Raw genomic sequence first — 20,745 nt, 5'->3', positions numbered from 1 at the left:
CATTTCACACTCCCAGATAAAGTCAATTGAGGAAGTACTCACATAACCAGTTCGTCTATCTATGAAAAAGTAATACTTAAAGACCTACAATAGCACTCATTAATGGAGATCTAATAATAATGTGGACATACAAAGGATTTTCAGAAAACTTGCTTATAGCAGCACACTTCATTGAAAGGAAATTATAACTCTACAAAATCTCCAAGGTTCACAGCTAACCTCTCTGGATAGCCGACAATATTGTGTATTATATCTCCTGTTATTAGTGTGGTGGCATGACGAAGAAATTGCTGGGACGACGGAGTGGGGGGTGGGGGGGGAAATCGCACAGCACATATGCAGTAGTTATAACTTGCACAGAAATACCAGAGTTAGTACTGAGCCGCGGTTACCCTTGAGGTAGCCTATAAATGTTCCTGAAACTCCTGGGGAGATGGAATGGAATATTAAGGTCGTCATGGATAAATTTAAGTTTACAGGCATGTATAATGATGAATGGTGCTGCTTTCCAACATTTGCTTTATTAACTTTGGAAACTTATTGCTCAATTTCATTACAAAAAGGTATTATTTTTTAACTTGCAGTCCCTTGATACTCAGCACCCTATTAGGCCTTTCAATTCCAAGATCAAAATTTGCTGTTTAAATTTAAAATGTGTTTCCAATTTAAATATATTTCAGCTCAATGCAGTTTTTATCGCTTTTGCGACTTGTTTCAACTTTGGTAACAAATGGGTAACTCAAGGTCAGTAGTAATATGGTCTCAGCAAAAATGCAGTAGGTCAGGTGTTAATATTTTCTTTATCCATAGCCATACTCATTATGAATTGGTACTGCAGCTGTGCAATCTATTTATTTGAAACATCAGTTATATATTGAAGATGGAATAATTAACAGAAAAACATTGGCTGAGATTTCATAAGCTGCCTGCACAAAATCTTGTTTTTTATCATCTGCTGTTTTGACTGATAAAGGTAAATTTGTGCAGGATCAAACTAGTTGCTGTCCAGAAAGTTCCGGCAAGGGAATAGCCACAAAAACTTGTGCAAGGTCAAACCAGCTTGCCACCGTGTGTGTGTGTGTGTGTGTGTGTGTGTATTTGCACATCTGAATATTTACATTGCTGTTCAACTTAGGGATGTATGACTTCTGACTCACAGTCTGTAGTGGCTTAACCTATCTTGGATATCATGGCAGGAGTGCTACAATGATACCATCAAGTTAAATTGTCCATCGATTTGGATGGATGGACAATTCAAGAATGTGCTCATAGCTTCCATGAAGAAATATAGCATCTCTACTGACTCCCAGAAATCTCTGGCCCGTGACTCTGATAAGTGAAGAGAAACATTTGGGATGTTATTGAGAACATCAAGGCCATGCATCAGACCACACAGAATCGTTGTATAAACACAAACCTCACAAATGATGCACTAATCCCTCACGCACAACACGCTGGAGGAACTCAGCAGGTTGGGCAGCATCGTGGAAATGAATAGTCAACGTTTCGGGCCAAGACCCTTCGTCAGGTCTGAAGAGGGAAGAGGCAGGGGCCCTATAAAGAAGGTGGGGGAGGGTGGGAAGGAGAAGGCTGGTAGGTGCCAGGTGAAAAACTAGTAAGGGGAAAGATCAAGGGGTGGGGGAGGGGATAGGCAGGGAGGGAGAGGGAATTACTGGAAGTTGGAGAATTCAATGTTCATGCCAAGGGGCTGGAGACTACCCAGACGGTATATGAGGTGTTGCTCCTCCAACCTGAGTTGGTCTCATCATGGCAGCAGTGGAGGCCATGTATGGACATATCCGAATGGGAATGTGAAGCAGAGTTGAAGTGGGTGGCAACCGGGAGATCCTGTCTGTTGTGGCGGACGGAGTGGAGGTCCTTGACGAAGCGGTCCCCCAATCTGCGCTGGGTCTCACCGATGTACAGGAGGCCGCACCGGGAGCACCGGATGCAATAGATGACCCCAACAGACTCACAAGTGAAGTTTTGCCTCACCTGGAAGGACTGTTTGGGGCCCTGAATGGTGGTGAGAGAGGAGGTGTAGGGACTGGTGTAGCTTGCAGGGATAAGTGCCAGGTGGGAGATCCGTGGGGAGGGACGTGTGGACCAGAGAGTCGTGGAGGGAACAATCCCTGTGGAAAGCAAAGAGGGGTAGAGAGGGAAAGATGTGCTTAGTGGTGGGGTCCTGTTGAAGGTGACAGAAGTTGCGGAGGATAATGTGTTGGATCCGGAGGCTGGTGGGGTGGTAGGTGAGGACAAGGGGAACTTTGTCCCTGTTGTGGTGACGGGAGGATGGGGTGAGGGCCGAAGTGTGGGAAATGGAGGAGATGCGGGTGAGGGCATCATTGATGACGACAGAAGGGAAACCACAATCCTTAAAGAAAGAGGACATTTGAGATGTCCTGGAATGGAAAGCCTCAATCTGGGAGCAGATGCGATGGAGACGGAGGAAGTGGGAATAGGGAATAGCATTTTTGCATGTGGCAGGGTGGGAAGAGGTATAGTCGAGATAGGCTTTCCTGCCTATCCCCTCCCCCACCCCTTGCTCTTTCCCTTTATTGGTTTTTCACTTGGCACCTACCAACCTTCTCCTTCCCACCCTCCCCCCACCTTCTTTATAGGGCCCCTGCTCCCTCCCTCTTCAGTCCTGACGAAGGGTCTTGGCCCAAAACATTGACTGTTTGTTTCCATGGATGCTGCCTGACCTGCTGAGTTCCTCCAGCGTATTGTGCATGTTGTTTTGACCCCAGCATCTGCAGAGTACTTTGTGTTTGCATTTAATCCCTCTCCTGGCCCCATCTCCCCTCTGTGGAAAAGTTTGCATTATTCGCGTTGCCTCCATTAGCCACCTTGGCATATCCCAAAGGTCTACCTAAGGGGGAGAAGAGGAGATGGTTGGATAGCATCTGAAGACAGAGCTAAGATAAACTGAGATACAAGGCAATATTCAATATCAAGCTTTCTTTCTGAACAAAGACACTGGAAAGTACTCAGTAAGTATTCTTTGGTACAGTGTACAAAGAGAATTGACAGGCACAATTGGTTAGGAAAATTATGAACAAAAATCATTTGGAAGACGGGTGACAATGTATGGAAAATGCTTATTCTTAGTTATGACACACATCAACATATGCATTTTTTAATCAGATAAGAATAGTTGAGCATTCGAACTGCTTTGTGGCCTAGATGAAAGAATTTCAACACAAAATGGTGGAGGAACTCAGCAGGCCAGGCAGCAACTGTGGATGTAAGAGTAAACAGTTAATATTTCAGGCTGAGACTTTTCATCGGGATTAATAGCATTTGCAGATTTTCTCTTGTTAAGGAATTTCTAGATCGGGAAGAGAAATTTAGTCCTTTCTTAGTAATGTAGACATCAGAAATTTCAAAATGAAATATTCTAATGCACAATAAAGGAGCCCTAAATAGCAAAATCAATAAATTGTTGGGTGCGGAAGCAGTTGTAAAGATGGAGGACATTACTCCATTTAGTAGAGCTATGAAGGGGTTTAAATGCTAGGTAGAATTGTTTGGAACTATGTGGGATCAGAAGCAAAAAGAAAGAGGCAGTCAGGGTGAATATGGTGCAGACTTGGATAAGTGTAATGGAATAAAGATGGAAAATGCTGGAAACATTCAATTTCCAGCATTCATGGAAAAATAAACAGTTAACATTTTTCAGGATACTTATGAAAGATCTTTGGACTGAAATTTTTACTCTTGTTTCTTTTGCCATGGATTTGCCTGAACAGCTGAGAATTCCAAAAGAAGTGGTGAAAAAAATCATCAGGGAATCCTCTCTCACTTTAGACATATGCCCTTTGGTCATGGATTACTCTGCTAAAAGATATTTCTCAATACCAATCCTATCTTTGTCCTTCGCGATTGTATCTATTTCAACTCTGCTCCCCCCTCAGCCTTCTTCACTCCTAGGAAAACTAACCCAGCCTGATCAGTCTCACTCTCTCCTGGCAACCAGGTGAATCTCCTCTGTCATCCATCCAGTGCAATTATATCCTTCCCTTAATGTGGCAACGAAAACTGTATGCACGATTCTCGATTCACTTAATGATCTGAACAGTTGCATTTTTGTAATGGTCTGAGGATTAATTTATGGTTGGATAGGTCCTTCAGATCAAAAGCAGACTACCTCAACCTGAGGTAGGTTCTAAGAAAGATCCAGAATGGTGGAGAGGGTATTCTTTTTTTTCACCAGAGTCTCAACATAATGGATAGTTGAAATTAAAACTCTTTTCTGCTTAGTTCTTCTAAGTTATTTGTTAATTTTAATTCTGAAAGTGTGGTCCTTTATAACCCAATATGTGAATGCTTTTACTGAAGTATCTGTATATGCAGTTAAGTCACACATTAATCATGATCATGTTGAACAACATATAAGTGTGTGGGGTTAAATGGCCTACTTCTCTTCCTTTGCTTCAGCTTACAGTTTTCTGTTTAGTGAAGTTGTTATTTGCTGGATGAATATTGGACAAAGCACCAGGTATAAAGACAAAGCACCTCTGATCTTCTTTGAAATTGTGTTCCAGGATTTTTTTTTAAATCCTGAATTGAATCCTCCTGCATTGATGTTCTCCCTTGGTATCAGACTGTTTTTGTTCAGAAGTCCCTGGAATGAGGTTTGAGCTCACAATCTTGTACTCCAGAGCAAAGAGTGCTGTTGGCTAACCTAGTGAATTAATGGTGCTGTCATCTCTGAAGTGGAGTCTTGAAAAGTCAATGTCTTTAAAAAGACAAATCATAGTCATACAGTCCAGTACATTTTATATTTTGCTGTAGTGAGATTTCGTGTCTAATCTTATAAAATTGTCAATGACCTTGGACAGAACAGTGCCCACAAGTTTTAATTAATGTGTGCTGCGTGGTAAATAAATAAAAACTGAGGGGTCAAGGAAAGTAAAATTTTTATATAACATGGTCCTCTCTGCTCAGACAATGTCCTAATCATTTGAATGGGTCAGCCAGTTTTTTGCATATTAAGAGAAGGAAAAATTGTGAAATGAAAGACTGTCAGTTTACCTGAGGAAGGTGTTTACTTCAGGGATAAGGTGACAGATATTTAAGTGAGTGTGAGCAATTAATAACATAAATTAGTAAAGATTAGGTTATGTATGCCTAATCTGTCCAATTTGATTGATTTTCTTTTGAGGAAACAACATTGAACAACGTGAAACAGAGACACCTCTTTTTTCCCTTATTAGGGAGAGAAAGATTCTGTGGTATGTTGATTTACTGGTTGAACGAGTAGTTTTTGGGGTACTGCAAGTCTGTGTCTTTACTTGTGGTTTGCTGCATGCTTGAGTGCTTGGTGTGAGGCGCTGATGTTTTTTTGCTGGTGGGGGAAGGGAGATCATTGCTTTGCTGCTGCAAACGCGTGGGGGGATAGCTGGGGAGGAGCTTTGGGGTTCTATCATTTAACTGTCATTTATTCTTTGGGGCACTCCTCTGTTTTTGTGGATGGTTGCGAAGAAAAGGCATTTCAGGATGTATATTGTATATGTAACCCTCCGGTTCGGCTGGCGGTGTTAGTCTGGGGAAGATGGTCTCTGGCCCTGCCAAACGTGTGAAATCTGAGGTGCAAAACCTCTTGTTTTTGTGGATGCTGTGTAATTTGTTCTCCTGTTACAAATCAGTACCACTAACAGACAGTACACTGTATGCAATTAAACGATTTAGCTTTATAATTCTTAATTTGACTAGAGGGTTTGTAAAGAAAAACAAAAAGAAAAGAGCCCATTTTCATGAAACAGTCTAATGCACACGTTGGAGCTCACGGTTTCCCTTCCGATGGTCCTCTATCGATTTCGCTGGGTTTCATTGACTCCCGGCCCCACTCCAAGTCCACTCCTTTCTGGCATCTTCTCTCTTCATCTCCTGCCGAACAAAAGAACTAGAACACCTTGCTCTCAGGCACACAACAAGAAAAAATACTCCCTTCAATAGACGGCGTACATTCCAAGGCCCACGTTAACTGTAGTCATAACCCACACACTGCTGCTACAGAAAAACCATTACATTAGCAGTGAATGCTTTCCCAGGGTGTTACACTCTCCCCCCACCAAATTTAGTCATGTCCTTATGACTTTGAGATAATTTTCCAACCCTTTCTGCAAAGCAAAAAGTCCAACCCAGGTGTAAAAAGCAGTGACATAGCTCCCCAGAGCGGTAGGGGCCACACTCTGTCCCCCCGGTGCTACATAGGCCAGCTTATCCGGCTGTCTCCTGTTTCTCTGAGACTTCTGTATCCCCTCATCTACCCCTTCATGTTCTGAACCTACTGGGGATACTTCGGGTCTACCTGGCGAGGCCTCGCCTGGTCTATCACTCATGCCCTCCTGCAACTTGGACCTCTCTATCCCTTGGTCAAGCCCTGCTTCATCCCTTGCAGGGTCCCACTGAACCCCAGGCTGTCCACAGATAGCCCCCGCCCCCACCCTGATTTCACCTGACTATGTGAGAAGGGTTGGGAATCTCTTCCTCAATCAGTGGGGAGTTAGCAAAAGGCGACATATACCACCCCTTCCCCCCCCATTTCCTCATCCTCCCAGTCGTATCCCATTCAGGGGCGGAGATATATCTAATCTCTCCTGCTGTTGGTCCTTCAGACACCCCACATTGCCGCAGAGTCCTCTTACTAGGTGTAGGCTCCAGGTCGGGCTCTGGGTCAACCCGCACCTCTTGCACCAGAGGCAGGAGGTGGTTCCAATAGAGAATCTTAACAAGCCCATTCCAATCCTCTGGTTTCATCTGGAAAACTGGTACGTTTGGCATCTGACTCTCCACTACAGAGGGCGTAGCCACCCAGTGGTCAGCCAACTTATGCTTCCCAGGTAGCCTCAAATTCCTTATGAGGACTCAGTCTCCTGGTATTAGTTGGGAGAACCTCACCTTTTGATCATACCTCCTCTTATTTCCTTGATTCTGCTTGGCAGCCACGACCCCAGCTAATTCATAAGCCTTTTCCAGTTCCCTTCTCATATCAGACACATATTTCAGACGAGTCTTCGGTGGTAGGTCATCCTCATCAGTCCCAAAACAAAGGTCGACGTGCAACCTCACCTCACGCCTAAACATCAGATAATATGGCGAGTACCCAGCAGCTTCTTTTCAGTACAGTTGTAGCAGTGGACCAGATGTCCAATACATTGACTTCACCTGCTCTTGCTGATCTCCAGAGTCCCAAGCATGTCTGGCAAGGTCTGATTAAACCTCTCTGGCTGCTGCAGATCACCCTGCAGGTGATAAGGAGTAGTCTTTGACTTCTTGACTCCGAGCATGCACAGTAACTCATGGATGAGTCTACCCTCGAGATCCCATCCCTGATCACTATGTATCCCCCTGGGGAGGCTATAATAAATGAATTACTCTCCCATAACACTTTGTCCACTGAAAACACCGGCTTCACTGACAAATAACCATCATATGGATAATCACCAGCACTAAGACCCCATATCCCTTGTGCACTGAGTAGTGTCAATGGTAAATGCATCAAATACTGGTTGCAAAATGAATGGTACAGCAAAGTGACCTGTGACCCTGTGTCTAGCATAAATACCCTCTATCTGTAGCGATACACTGGAGCTTGGCCCCACTAAGCCTTCAGGAATAGGGTTTTTTGTTTTAGGGTTTTCCTTGATATATTGCTGGGAATGTGTTCCTCCCCTCGATACACCAGGCCATCCCCTCACTGGGTCGCTTAAGTTTTCTCAATGACTCTCTCTGCTTAGGGAGCCAGGGGCTCACTCTCCAAGGGATTTCCTGTTGTCCACACTCCGCTTGAAGTGTCCCTCTTCACCACAGTTATAACAGACAATAGCGGCTGCTCCCCTTCTCACTTGACACTGGCTGCCAGCAGCCCTCCACATAGTCCGCCCCCTTAGAGGATCCGCCTCCCTATCAGCTCCATCATATTGGGGGGGAGGCACACCCACTGGTAACAACCGGGACATCTCAGTTCTCAACTCTGCCACAATCTCCTCTACCGCTCCTCGGGGCAGGGAACCTGTGGTTGCTTGACCACAGGGGACCACTACTGAGAACTGTACCCTGCTGTCGAAGGCCTCTCGTGCCGTCAAAGCATTCTCCTCCTCTCGTACTTCTCTGATCAACTCAACAAATGCTACACTCTCCTTCTCCTGGAAAGTATGGACAGTTCATGGCACCCCCCTCACCAGGGGCCCCAGTAGTACCAGACAGTTCCACTGCCGTTACGTCAGCGCCAGTCTGATCTAAAACATGGTCTGTGCCCGCCATTTTATCAAACCTCCGCCCCACAATCGTAACTTTGCTGACAGCTTTAACAGTACTTAAAAGTCGAACTAACAATTCATCCGGAGTACGAATATCTACCCCAGCCAACACGCACGCACTAGTTACCGGTAACCCCGCGGATGCACACCACTACTCCATCCCAGCAGCATCAATACTAGCACGGACTTAAACACACAGCCCACTGGTTCAATGCTCAGGGCAATGCTTTAGTCATAACCCAAACACTGCTGCTACAGAACAACCAGTGAAACCTATCCTAGGGTGTTACAATACATTTCTCTGACATTAAACGTACCTTTGAAACTTTCAAAACATAGTGGACAAGAGAGTCTCTGTAGGTGTTGTCGATATTTTTCATATAGATGCGGTGGACTTCAGAATATCAGAAAGATAAGATATTCAGTTGGCAACGTGAAGGCTGACTGTCTTATTCAGGATGCAGAGTAGCATGTGCTTTTACACTGATGGAAGAATTCTTGCTTTCATTATGTATTGAACTCTGAATCCACCATCTAGTGGCAATCAAAATACTTTGAGCATGGAGCTCTGCCATTGAGGACAAGCAGCTTGGAGATTCAATTATAGTAACTGGTTTTAAATAAGGTTGGAAAGCCACATACACTTGGGAGTCTAATCTGGTGTAGTCTTCTGCTGCTAAAGCCCATCCACTTCAAGGTTCAATGTGTTGTGTTCTCTTCTGCATGTACTGTTGTAACACATGGTTATTTGAGTTACAGTCTCCTTCCTCTCATCTTGAATTAGTCTGACCTCCCTTATTAACAAGGCTTTCAGAATTGCTGATCACTGGATTTTCTTCTGTTTGTTTCTCGCACCATTTTGTGCATGAAAATCATAGGAGGTCAGCAGTTTCAAATATACCCAAACCATCTATCTGGCACCATATCATAGTAAATGTCACTTCGATCACATTTCTTTCCTGTTCTGATGTTTGGTCTGAACAACAAATGAAGCTTTTGACCATGCCTATGTGCTTTGATGCATTGAGTTGCTGCCACATAATTGGCTGAATGGATATTTGCAATAATGAGAAGGTGTACAGGTGAACCTAATAAAGTGGACGTTGAATGTATATTCAACATATTTCTACTTCCAGTGCAGAGAATTGTGCTGTTGGGGCCCACAGGACTTTTCTTACATTAATTTTAATTGAAAAAATAGCCCGCGAGGCCTACTAACCTGTGTGCTCAGGCCCTCAATGTATGCTTCTGACGCTCAAGGATTTTGACTCAAAAAGCATGTTCCTAAACTTCTACTTTTATTTGTGAAACATTAATCTAGTAAAATTGTGTATGTTCCATTTAAAGATCAACTATAGTTGTACAAACAAGATGACAATACTAACATTTAAATTCACTATGATAGATCTCTTCCTCATGCCAGTCATTTTGCAGTATGCCTAACTGATGCTCCATTTTCAGAGCAATTGTCATGTAGTAAGTGATATTGTGAATACCTACAATAAACCTCTGTCTATTTTGTGTGGTTTCAAAGAGGGTTGGATATTGTCATAAAATAACAGAGAACTATGGAGATGCAGGACAGAAAGAAACCTTTCAGCTCAATGATTGTGCACCAACCATTGAGCACCAACACTTGAACAAAGCCTACCCTAATTAGTTTTATTCTTCCATATCCCCGTCAACACATTCCACCCCCTCACATGCACTCTTGATCAACTTACAGTGGCCAAATAGTCCATCAACCCACACATTTTAGGGATGTGGGAGGACATGCTGTCTTCTTGTTACTACCATTGTGAAGAAGCTACAGGAGCTTGAAGAACTACACTTCACAATTCAGGAGCAACTTCTTCCCCGCTGTCCTCTGATTTCTGAACGGTCCATGAACATCTAGTTATTCCACAATTTTGCAGTAGTTATTTATGTTGTTGCTTATTATAATTTTAAGTCTTTGCATTGTATTGCTGCTGCAAAACAAGTTTCACAACAGCAGTACCAAAAATGTAAAGGGGAAAGTAATATAATGGAAGCTCAAGAGGATGCCATAGACCCTTTAGTTCTAGTGTCTTAAATGCCCCATGATCACTTGTCCATTGAATCACAATGCTGGCTGGCCAGCTGCATTATGAAAACCATGGAACAGCCATCCACTCTTCTCAATGGTTCTACTTCCTTCCTTGGTACCCCATCACTGCCCTTGCAGTTTTCTGAGAGTCTGTTCAAGCCTCAAGATGGTTCGTCCTAAAGCTGTGCCATCATAGTTAACAATCTCTCCAGAGTATCCAAAGGGACATCTTATCTGTACTCCAGTTCTCCAGCAAGAGGAGACATGCAAACTTCACACAAACAGCACCAGAAGTCAGAATTGAATTTGGGTGACTAGAGTTGTGAGCAGATAACGTTGCTAGCTAACCACTGTTGCTGTATTGTGTCCTTATGCAATACATGTTAATTCTTTTGTCTGAAATTTGATCAATTGAACATTTACTGTAATTGATGTAACCGCTGTAATATTCTAAGATGAATATAAACCTCTCACATAACAAGTGCATTGAACTCAGTGCAGGCTCTCACCAGCGGTGACATCATGCTCTTTTGTACATTAAAAGGCCTGTCTCTACATGAACTGCTGTCGGGGAGCTCACTAGTGAAGACAATCTGAAATCTTTATGGATTGTGCCAAAGCTTTATGGATTGTGTTCCTTCGTTGTGAGGTTAGGTGGTGGTGGGGGGGGGGGGGTGCGCAGGCTGGGGTAGTCACAGAAATTACTGCCTCATGTGTCCATTTCTGTCAGTGGAATGTCCCAACGTCCCATTGAACTACAGAAATGCTTGTTCCTGCTCTGAATTCCCTGCTGAAAGATAAACCTACCCTGAACTGACTAGTCCTGCCCTGGTAACTTATTGTCCTTTAGAACTCTACAGTTGGAAGTAATGAACATTTTCTACTTGTTAATAGGTAGAAGCCTCTGTTTCCCCACAGAATACCTTGCATGATGGATTTCTAAGCCAGCTAAGAAATTTTTAAGAATTGCTCTTTTATGAACTAAATTTTGATGTAACTTTTTGATAAATATATTATGCAGCTGTTAGTGAAGGGGGTAATAGATCCAGTATCAGTCTGTCCACTTGGAAATGAGCAGGTCTTCTACTTACTTAGGGCTGAAAGCTATGTGTGAATTATTCATATAGAAAGCTCAACAGATATCACTAATTATGTGAAATAAAGCCTGTGTATGTTTGGATGTCTAGTAAGCACAACAGTGAATTCTCCACTCAAGCAAATCTCAAATGTTCCTGATTCCACATTATTCCTGATACAGTTTTATACTGAAATTTATTATAATGTGTAGTTCATTGTGATAGGCAGGTCAATAATATATTTTCTTTACTCTGCATGCTCACCATTCAAGTATTTCCACCTTTCCTGTGCAACATAATACATTCAATTTATTTCATCATTTTCGTGATTGCCTCCTATTCAAGCCATTTAATTACCACCTGCTTTCAAGTTTAATCATACAATTCAAATAATAGAAACAGAATGGGAACAGGCCCTTTGGCCTGCTATGTCTGCACTGGTTATCAACCTGCTGTTTACATTAATCTTTTAGTAATTCCCTCCACATTTTCAGCCACTAATTCAGACTCTATCACTTACCTACATATTATGGACAATTTACTATATGTGTTTGATCTGTTGGGCATCATTTATATTGCTGAATTAACCCACCGACCCCCCCCCCCAAATTATTTTATACTGTCTTTCCCGAATATGTTCTATTTTGCATGTTGTTCATCTGTTGCTTTCCAAATTAAAGGCATAATTGTAACAACAGTTGTACTTCATAGCATGAGGACATTTGGTGAAAGGTGGAAAAGAAGTTTCTGAACGGTTAGTCTTTGCAGCACACATTCCTATATAGTGGCTATGCTTTAACATCACTTTCTGTGGGTTGCAGACAAGTGCCAGGTTCTGAAAGAATACTGATAGAACCTTGTCTATTTGTGGGTTGGAGATTCATGACTGTTCTTGCCACACTTACAAAAATGTATTTTTCAGATCCCAAGAACGTGACAAAGGGAAAAATGTCGAGAGTAATAACAAAAAAACCGATTGTTGTCTACAACAAGTGAACTGTTGAAACTGGATGTTACTTCCATCTAACAACTGTGGCATGACTGAGTAATGATGTTGCTGTTGTTAGTCTCCTGCTGAAACTGGATGTTACTTGGATATATTTGGTCTTACAGCTTAGAAATCAAACCTTAATGTTGCATAGTTTTTTTTTGCATTCCATTGCTTGAGGAGTTGTGAGTGGAGTGAATTTATGTGATCTGTAGGGAAGGTCATTGATGCAGCAGCTGATTTAAGAAACTGCCATTAGGAACTCCTGTACTGAAGACTCGAGCCCCAGTAAGCACAACCATCTTCCTTTAAGCAAGATTTGACACTAACCAGGGAAAAAAAATTCCCTTTGAATATGATGTTATCAGGATTCTTTGCTGTCATACTTTTCAAAATGCTGCCTTGTAGTCAAGGGCAGTTGCTCACATTTTGTCTATGAAACTGAGCTTTTTTGGACTAATTCAACAATGTCAACTGAATTTAAGTGATTTCCACAGATTATGTATATGTGTGTGTGTGTGTATATACACACACGCACACACACACACACACACACACACACACACACACACACGGTATTGTTGAGGAATTGCTTGTTCATTTGTTATTGCAGTCTGCTTGTGAGCCTAGCGTCACCTCAGTGGACTGTACTGAAACACTCCTGATGCTATGACCTGACACTTGACTTCTAATCTCCACCCTTGGCAGTACTTTTCCCCCAGTTTACCATAATATACACCTACTTCTTTCCTTCACTGGCTCTGTGGTGTCAAAGAAAATAAAAGAAATGTATTTTTGCACAGTAAATGTGTTCCTTAGACCCGAGGTGCATGAAATTTTGCATTGGTGGGCACTCATGTGGAACATGCTTTGGTTCACAATCTGTTGTTCATTTAATTGGCTTTTGTGGTAAAGTGTTTGCAGACAGTTACCAGGTCAAAATCTTCAGATTTAATACAATGAACAAATCTATTTCTCTAAGCTTAAGACAAATCTCAAAGCTCAAGAGATTTTTGAATTTTATTTTGGAATCTATAGCAATATCTGAAGAAGAGACGAGTAACTGGAGATATCTTTTGGGACTAAATATTTGCACTTTGAATAGCCAGCTCAGTTGTGTGTAAAACCACACAGTGCATGTTTAGTCTTACTTATCTTTATTAGCCAATTCAATAAGCTGAAGACCAGATGTTTTTGATAAATAAATATTTCGTTGAAATCTTTTCTAATTCTTTCATGGGTTTTGTGCTTTTTTGAAGTGCAAGTAATACTGGCAAGACCTTGGCAGAAAGTGATTGGATTTGTGTATTTGTGTGTTTATATTGAAATCCTGTGACTTTGTTGAGCAGTTTGGGATGGATACTGAAGAAAATACTAATAATCCCTCCAGAAATTCCCTATAAAACAGTCAACAACTTTGGGATTTGTAAGGAGCTTTGAAGTTCCTGTTGGCTGTCCAGTCTACAACTTACAGCACAGAAATTCTCTAATTTCAGGTAACCCCCTGTTCCTTTTTCGTCCTCTTATGTTTTGTAACTTCAAAACATTAAACTAATTCAAAGACGTACATGTGAGTCCGAAATGCGTGTCTAGCTTTGTCTTTTACCTTAATGAGGTGCGCATGTATCATGTGGTAGCCTGATGATATATGCAATTAATGTATTTTTACATATAAAGTCTGTCCCGAGCCTGTGGCCCATCAGGCCAGTGCTTATGCCGGTTTCTGTGGCGTGAAGCGACTGAGAGTACGAGACTCCCACCTCCGGATAGGACGCCAGTCTACCGCGAGGTTAACCCCCAGCATTTTGCTGGTACCCATTTTCAGCTGGGTGGACTGGAGCAGTGTGTGGATAAGTGCCTTGCTCAAGGACACAACACGCTGCCTTGGCCGGTAAAAATTTTTACATTTCACCTGTAATTAATTAATTAAACAATAAGAATGCTTAATTAAAACATATTCATATACAAAATTACTTAAATATTCGTGAAATATCAAATACACAACATTCCTCCCTGCTTATCTATAAATTCCAACACAATAGAATGCAACTCAAATATATACACCACGTGCTATATAATACAACCACTTATATAAACATTCACAACATAGCAAATTTTAAATTGTCCTATTCAGGTCTAAAGATTTAATTGCTCTGGAGAATTTCTTACTCTTGTGGGATAACTTCTTTCCTGACAAGGGGGATCATTTTGCTTAGCAAGTGATACTTGTGGCTGTGGAAACAACCTTGGATTCTGGGGCTTCTTCCATGGTTGTTGTATGAGATGAGTCTGAGACTGAAAGAAGTTGTTCTGACTGCCAGACACATTTCCTCTCTCTGGATTTACTTTGATCCCTTTCATAATCTCCTCATTTTCCTTCTCTGAGCAGTCCATTCATCTTCGTCTGCCTGACATGCCATGACATCCTACTTTGATGCATTTTCTACAAGTTTCACCTTTAAGTCTGCGTTTGTTGGGTGTATCTGAGCCTCTGCTACAAAGGTAACACAATATGTTTGACCAGGCTGGTTTCTGTTTAGATGCTGCAATTTTGTTCATGCTCACTTCCATTCCTAACTGCAACTCAATTGCATGTCTGCAGTTACCATTGAAACAGCGATTTCCACTGTTCATTTGAATGTAAGCTTTGCTTCAGTTAGGAGCCATTTTTGAATGCTTTATTTTAAGATTCCACAAAATAAACAATCTCTCAGTGTACTATTAAGCCCATTAGTGAACTGACTTCAATTCAGCCATGTAAGCTGAAATGGACTCCCCTCCTTGTTGATTCCACTTATGAAACCTAAAGCATTCTGCAATCAACAACGGTTTTGGTTCTAGGAGTTTCTTCATTACTTTGATATTTCTGATGGTTTGATTGGAGCAGTCAAGCTTCAATGCAAGCTGTATGCTTTTAAAGCTAATGAACTGAGCAAAATTGGCACTCCCTTCTCATTGGCTATTTCATTTGCTTCAAAATACTGTTCCAATAGCTCAATATACATGAGCCAATTACCCATTCTGTAATTGAATTCATCAATCTTTCTGATGTATCCAACCATCTCTGATTTTTTTCTAATTATTAATATCACCTGGTACTCACTCCTTATGAACCCTGAATTCTTCCTTTTACTGACTTTAAAAAAGAAAAACTCATATCGTGACTTCCCTTGCGAAGACTGTCTCTCCACATGCTGGGCTGCACTAAGCTTTTTTAAAATTTGAAAGCCTTGCCTCACTTCAACAGGTTGGGAGACGTCTCTGGTTCGTTTTGAAAAATCCCCATTGCCAATGTTATGTTTTGTAACTTCAAAATGTTAAACTAATTCAGATAAGTACACAGGAGTCCAAGATGCAGGTCTAACTTTGTCTTTACTCTAAACGAAGTGCGCACCTATCACGTGGTTGTGTGATGATGTATGGAATTAGTGTATTTTATATATAACCCCTAATTAATTATTTAAGTGAACAAGAATGCGTAATTAAACAATATATATACAAGATCACTCAAATATTATTGAAATATGAAATACACACTTCCCTTTTACTCCAACCAAATCTTCTCGCGCCCCCCTACCAATCCCTTGTTACTCAGTTTCTTTCCCCTTCACCACCTAGTTATATCTGCCTATCACTGCCACGCTTAACTCAGTAGGCTCTTGTTTTCCTCTACCTACCATCCTTGCCTCATCTTGTTCTATTCACCTCCTTCTCTTCTCATCATATTTTATAATGTTTAGGTTTCTGTCTCCACATTACCTCCCAGCCTCTGTTACAATTTGCCTCTCCTTGCCTGCCTCCATCTACCCATCAACCTCACTTGTATCCACCCTTTGCTTGCCAGCTGCTTCACAAGCTTCTTCCCTGCACACTGTTGGTGCCATTTCAAGACTTAACCTAACCCACTGATTTGGACCTTACTGTGAAGACGGAAGCAGCTTCAAACCACAAGTTTACAGTTGTTGAGTCACTAAAGATGAAATGCAAAGCAATTTGGAGATAGTCCAGGCAGTAGAGTGTGATCAAACACATCGCTGGCTGCAACTTCTGGGCCATATTTTTTTTGTGCAAGAGGAGCATAAATAAGCCTTTTGCAGGTTCTGAGATTGCTTAGACTACATTAAGAATGAGCCAGGATCATACCACTTCATAATGTGAAATGTCTAATGGGAAATGAAAACTAGTTGGGGCAAAAAAAGCTGTGGGAAAATGTGAAATAACTGTCATCCAGTAATGGTTTGTCATGCCACTGGTTCCTGCTGTGCCGGCTGTACAATGATTAATGTTGTTGTAGAATAGTTATAGCTGCGTAACTACTGGTAAAATCTACAATTACAAGGATTTTTCATGTGTAGTTAATATTTTTAAGATATATTATTAGTAGTCTGCTGGCAGTTCACTCCATACAACCAGTGATGAAAAATAGTTTTTTTTTCTTAGTGCATCTTTTATTCATCTTACATGACAAATAAGAGTTCTGGAGCTAACAGGGCAAACACTGAATGGAGATATTGAAATAACTTATTTGCACAATTACTTCAGTTGTAAACACGTCCGACAATTATTGTTTGCTAGAAAGAATTGCTATTAGGTTAATGCACTAATAAACTAAAGGTTTAAAGATATTGAATTACAATTCATATTTAAGTTAAAATAGTTGCTTATTATAATATTGCTGCAATAATGTGTGCCTATTGTAACACCTGAATTTAGGACAGTTAAAATCATTTTATAGAAATTGGATAGTCATTTTAAATTAAAGTACGACAGTTTGATCTTAATCCACACTATACAGTAATAGTGTTTGGAAAGTCTAAATAGCACTTAATTTCAAAGAAAAAAATTGAAAATTATCTTTCACAACTCTAGACTGATTACCACTACTGCTAATGGCTGTTACATTTAATTGCTGTGGTTATTAAGAAAAAAATACTCGCCTCAAAGGTAGACAGTGCTGGGGCTGTTCTTTCTCAGTTGTGTATCTTAGATTAGCTGTTAATTCATTATTAGTAATCCATAGAGATGCTGAATTTCATGAATTTAAGGCATTCAATGTGCTTGTTAATTAGTGGGTACTTCAGAACAATACAGAAGTGTTGAATGCAGAATATGTACCTCTGCAAAATGACGAGGAATTTGCACCATGCAGGGCAAATGGATTTTATGGTTTGAACATTAACATCATTTAAATTTTAAATGTAGATTTAGTTATTGCATTTAAGATGTTGTCAAGAGATTACACCATAGGGTATTAGCATTGGTTTATGGAAATCTTTAACTTTCTTTAAAGTTACATTCCTTCTCCCAAAATAAGAAAAAAGCAGTTGACATAAACATACAGCAGATAAAATTGTTTAACTACATGGAAGCTCATTTTGCACAATGTGTAGTCACAGGATAAAACTCTTTCCAATATTCATTCACTAATATCACAAAGTATGGCTCCACATTAAAAAAAATAATTCTTAGATTATTGAACAGGAATCAAGATGAGGTCATGGTATTCCTCACGTAAATCAAAAAGTTCCCAATCTACAGTTGCTGACTAAAATAATACTGGGATTTTTATCTTATCGATGGCAATCAGGAGGGTGAAGACTGAGGTAGACGGTAAATAGTGCAAGGTATGAGAGAATTTAAACTCTCAGACTAATCTCATGAGCAGACACAGAGCACACAATGCACAGGCTAATCTTACTGTTGGCCACTATCTGGGTCAGAATCCCATTTAAGTGAATAAAGAATAATCTGTGAGATGTGAGAAGTGAAAGAATTGGGAATATGAGGTGCATGGAGTGGAGGAAAGCGATAATAGGAAAGAGAAGGTCAGAATTTTCATCTTAATAGAGGGGCAATTTTCAGTACAGTGATAGCTTCAAGGGTTGCCAAATCCCCGTGCAGGGATAATGAATTAAGTGTGGAATTGAAAGCTTTTAAAGAAAAGACTGTTTTTGCTTTACTGAAGGTATAGAGGGAGACTTTCCTTTAACTCATACTCATCCAGTGCACTTAAATAACAGCACAACATTGGCTTGGGGTGCTGAATCTTTTGTTCAAAAATTTCATCGTACGTAGAACTGTACAGTACCTGTCTGGCCATTTGGGCCACAATTTTGTGCTGATCTTGATGCCAATTTATACTCCTCTTTGTCCGTATCCTTTCATATCTAAACACTTCTTAAACTGGCAGCTCCTGCCACCACCCACGGATGGTAACCTTTCCTAGACATTTACCACTCTCTGTGCAAAAAAAAACTTGCCCTACACATTATCTTTAAAATCCCCCCCTCTAACCTTAAAAACATAGGCTCTGGTGTTTGACATTTCTACCTTGGAGAATGTTTCTGACTGGCTATCTACACCTCTCAACATTTTGAAAACTATCAGGTCTCTCCTCTGCCTCTGACATTCCAGAGAGAGCAACCCAAGTTTGCCTAACTTTTTCTAATAGCTCATAGTTTATATTCCTAGCAGCATCCCAGTAAACCTCTTCTGTAATCTTCCTACTATCTCTTCCTATAATGGGGCAAGCAGAACTGCAGCATGATTTCCTTATACTCTTATACTCAACACCACTTCCAATGAAGACAAGTATGCCTTTATCACCTTATCTTAAATATTCAAAGTACATTTATTATCAAAGTATGGATACAGTATACAACCCTGAGAGTCATCTTCCCACAGACAGCCACGAAACGAAGGAAACCATGCAGACCATTCAAAGAAAAACATGAAAACCCCTCTGTCAATGCACAAAAAAAAAATGCAATGATGAAAAAAAAGAAAAACACAGAATATAAAACACCAACCCATAAAAGTTATTGAAAGAGTCAGGCACATTTGGTTCAGCTCAGTTCGGTTCAATCTCACCCCATCCTCCCGCCACCCCACTAGGAATAGGGTTCCCCTGGTCCTCACCTACCACCCCACCAGCCTCCGGGTCCAACATATAATTCTCCGTAACTTCTGCCACCTCCAACGGGATCCCACCACTAAGCACATCTTTCCCTCCCCCCCCCCCTGTTTCCACAGGGATTGCTCCCTATGCAACTCCCTTGTCCATTCGTCCCCCCCATCCCTCCCCACTGATCTCCCTCCTGGCACTTATCCTTGTAAGCGGAAAAAGTGCTGCACCTGCCCCTACACTTCCTCCCTTACCACCATTCAGGGCCCCAGACAGTCCTTCCAGGTGAGGCGACACTTCACCTGTGAGTCGGCAGGTGTGATATACTGCGTCTGGTGCTCTCGGTGTGGCCTTCTATATATTGGTGAGACCCGACACAGACTGGGAGACTGTTTCGCTGAACACCTACACTCTGTACGCCAGAGAAAGCAGGATCTCCCAGTGGCCACCCACTTAATTCCATGTCCCATTCCCATTCTGATATGTCAATCCATGGCCTCCTCTACTGTCAAGGTGAAGCCACACTCAGGTTGGAGGAACAACACCTTATATTCTGTCTGGGTAGCCTCCAACCTGATGGCTTGAACATTGATCTCTCTAACTTCCGTTAATGCCCCACCTCCCCTTCTTACCCCATTCCTTATTTATTTTTATTTTTCCCTCTTCTTTTTCCTTCTTTCTCTGTCCCTCTCACAATCGCTCCTTGCCTGCTCTCCATCTTCCTCTGGGCTCCCCTCCCCCTTTCTTTCTCCCAGCCCTCCTATCCCATGATCGTCCCCCTTCTCCAACTCTGTATCCCTTTTGCCAATCAACTTTACAGCTCTTAACTTCTTTCCTCCTCCCCTGTCTTCTCCTATCATTTTGGATCTCCCCCCTCCCAGTCCCACTTTCAAATCTTTCACTACCAGTTGTTAGTCCTGATGAAGGGTCTCGGCCCGAAATGTCGACTGTACTTCTTCCTATAGATGCTGCCTGGCCTGCTGCGTTCACCAGCATTTTGTGTGTGTTACCTGATATATCAAATTCTTTTCTCTTTCCCTGATCTTTAAAGTGTCTTGTCCTGAAACATTAACCTTCTTTCTCATTCCACTGATACTTCCTGACCAGCTGAGTATTTTCAGCACTTTAAGCTTTCTCTCAGTAAGCACTATGGACCGATGAAGTGTGGGATAATAAGCTGGATACATCAAGAGCTTTAAGAGCGAGGAAAATATTATTCTGAATGATCCGATTTCATCTGTTATTCTTATCAAACAGTTATTCTTGCTCATCTTAGTCACAATGAGGAAATTCAGCCTGACTTTCAGTTATCCTTTAAACACCTGGGAATGCTTAGTGATAACAGGACTTTATTTAATTGGGTGGCTTCTTAAATCTTAATGGTCTTCTGTTGCTTACTACTTAGACATAAAAATGACCACTTCATTGATGTAGCCAGGGAC

At 41.4% G+C, this 20,745-nt stretch overlaps 1 protein-coding gene across 2 annotated transcripts in view; it reads left to right on the top strand.

Annotated features, from left to right (window-relative positions):
- Positions 1–20,745, top strand: part of pxylp1 (2-phosphoxylose phosphatase 1) — a 225,308-nt gene that overhangs the window by 137,432 nt on the left and 67,131 nt on the right. The window lies entirely within an intron of this gene.

The sequence above is a fragment of the Mobula hypostoma genome, chromosome 4 (genome assembly GCF_963921235.1).
Source record: "Mobula hypostoma chromosome 4, sMobHyp1.1, whole genome shotgun sequence".
Lineage (NCBI taxonomy): Eukaryota > Metazoa > Chordata > Chondrichthyes > Myliobatiformes > Myliobatidae > Mobula > Mobula hypostoma.
This window is presented reverse-complemented; position numbering and strand designations above follow the sequence as displayed.